This window comes from Petaurus breviceps, unplaced genomic scaffold (assembly GCF_028583685.1).
Source record: "Petaurus breviceps papuanus isolate PSGF00001 unplaced genomic scaffold, PetGlider_PUasm1.0 688, whole genome shotgun sequence".
In the NCBI taxonomy this organism is placed as follows: Eukaryota; Metazoa; Chordata; class Mammalia; order Diprotodontia; family Petauridae; genus Petaurus; species Petaurus breviceps.
The window spans coordinates 5,527,484-5,530,338 of NW_027186457.1; positions in this window are offsets into that span (position 1 = coordinate 5,527,484).

Sequence of the window (2,855 nt, forward strand, 5' to 3'; positions counted from 1 at the left end):
TTGGTGACTGAATTAATAGTATTAAAAGTTTATTGTACCGGGGCGGCCAGGTAGCACAGCGAGTAAGAGCACCGGCTCCAGTGTTGAGAAGACCTGGAGATCGAATCCCGGGCTCGGACACTTAGCACCCACCCAGAAACACCTGGCCGTGTAACCTTGAACAAGTTACTTAACCCCAATTGCTTAAAATAAAAGTTAAAAAAAAAAAGTTTATTGTACCACATTTTGTGTACATTGTCTTTGACAAAGAAAATGAAAGAATGGTTTTATGAAATGGAATGGTTTTAGATGAGTGTGCAAAACCAATCCGGCAAGCTATTGAAGCCTTCAGGCTCGTCTCAGTGGTTGGCAGAGTTGGGTCTCCTGGCATCATTAAATAAGATTTTGCAGCAAGTGAGTAAAGAAAAATTATCCTTCAGGTCAATGATTCTCAAACAAACAAAAAAAGAAGACAAAAAAAAACATCAATAATAAAGGTCTGGTTATAAGTTAACTGGAAACTAGAGATGAGTCCAGTTTGGCAGGAGTGGCCCGTAGCTGATTATCTTTTAGAGGACAATATAAACAAAAACTGCTGATAGTTATCTGCATTTCACCAGAAAAAAAAAAAAAGAGGAAGAAAACAATGGCATTTAGCTATACCTTACACAGGCTAGCAGTTATGTTGACAATGAGAAAATGTGGTTGTACTTGAAAAGTTACAAGCCTGTCCCCTCTGGGATGTAGGTATTTTGAGGATAGCTCCACTAGCAAAAATATGGTACATTCCTGTTGGTAAAGCCCTAGTTTTCAATTTAGGAAATACCAGGAAAATAGTCAAGAAAGCTGAAAGTGGAAATACAGCAGGACAAAGTCAGTGACCAGTTTCTGGTGGTCTGATCCTTGAAACCATACCTCCCAACCTCAGCTTCATTTGGAGATGGCGCTATTGACAATGTGTGCTCACCACCAGGTCGGCCATAAATCAGACGACGCCTCCACAGTTCTGTTCAAACTGTCCTCTGACCTGTTGCAGTTTTGTTGTTGTTAACATCACCTCCTAGACTGGCTTCCCATCCATCTCATCCTTTCTCACAAGGAATCACTCCATCTTTAATTGCCACACAGCAGTCCAGCCTGATCACTACCACTGCCATTTTTCCAGTAACTCACATTGCTCAAAACTGTACATTCTAAAAGTTCCACTTCTGCCCTTTCTTTTTTTTTTTTTGGAGGGGAAATTGGGGTTAAGTGACTTGCCCAAGATCACACAGCTAGTAAGTGTTAAGTGTTTGAAGCCAGATTTGAACGCAGGTCCTCCTGACTCCAGGGCTGGTGCTCTATTCACTGCACCACCTACCCACCTCCACTTCTGCCCTTCCTGCTGCTGGCTGTTATCCCGTACCAGCTTATCTCCCTGGCCATTCTGCCAAGTTCCGTGATTCCCCACACACCTTGTCCAGCAGAGCCAGGCTGTGATGAATATCACTTTCATAGCTTTTTACCCGCAGAAACTTGCAGCTCAGAAAGGAACCTTGAACATTCGTTCCCAATTTAGTGCTATCAGACTGTGTGTGTGTGCGTGTGCATGTGTGCATGTGTGTGTGTGTGTGTGTGTGTGTGTGTTTTAGGTCCTTTAAGCCGGCAGCAAAGATTCAGGAGCTTGAATGGGAGCCAAGTGTCTACCCGTAAAGAGCAAACAAGTTAGATTTAGAAGAGCCCCTGGAGCAGGCTCATAGAAATCCTAGGAGAGCTATTTGCTAAGGAAATAAGCGGAGGACTCCCGAGATGCTATTGGCCTCTTAGGGGAAGACCTGAACCACATAATTTTAAGTGAGTATATTAGTCAACAATCCCAGGGACGTGGAAGAACCAGAACAAAGCATTTGAGCACCTTCAGACCTTGGGTAAGGTTTAAAATGTTTGTTCTGCTTGTGTGTTATTGTCCCGTAGAGGCTTTGAGTCTTTACTGTGATACATGCGCCTTAAGAACCTAGACATAGAGCTGGAAGGCTCTCAGTGGCCAGTTACTGCCACCCCCTCATTTTATAGGTGAAAAAACTGAAACCTGGAGATATTAAATGACTTACCAAAGTCACACAGGCAGTAAGCATCAAAGGTCAGGTCAGGACACAGATGATTTAACTCCAGAGGAAATGCCTTTTTCCATTGTACTTTACAATACTTTTTTTGTTGTTCAGTCATTTAATTGTGTCCAACTCTTCATGACCCCATTTGTGGTTTTCTTGGCAAAGATTCTAGGATGGTTTTGCCATTTCCTTCTCAGCCCATTTTACACATGAGGAAAGTGATGCAAACAGGGTTAAGTAACTTGCTCAGGGTCCCACAGCTAGTAAGTATCTGAGACCAAGTTTGAACTCAGGTGCTTCTGACTCCACACCCTGCACTCTAGTGACTGAGCCACCTAACTGCCTAGCTCAGTACAATACTCGAATGCCATAAAAAGCAAAATTTTCTAGAATTAAAAGTGAGCATTTGTACGTAGTGGCCAAATGAATTTCATCTTGCCAGGATCCAATGAGATAACAAAGAAAGCACTTTGCAAATCTTGCCAGGATTGTACTCAAAGTTCTTGGTAGAACCTAACAGAGTTCTTGGCCATCTCTACTTCACAATGAAACATCAAAGATGAATGTGAGGTAGGTGTTATTATCCCCATTTTATAGATGAGAAAACTGAGAGAGGGAAAGTAACTTACCCAGGAGTTATACTGCTAGTCACTGTCTGAGGCAGAATTCAAACTCAGGTCTTCTTGATTACAAAATCTGCAGAATGTCATTGCCGGGAGGCTGGCCACTTGGTGATGGATTCTTTTATCCTGGCAATGCATTAAATAAAGAAAAAAAGAAAAATGG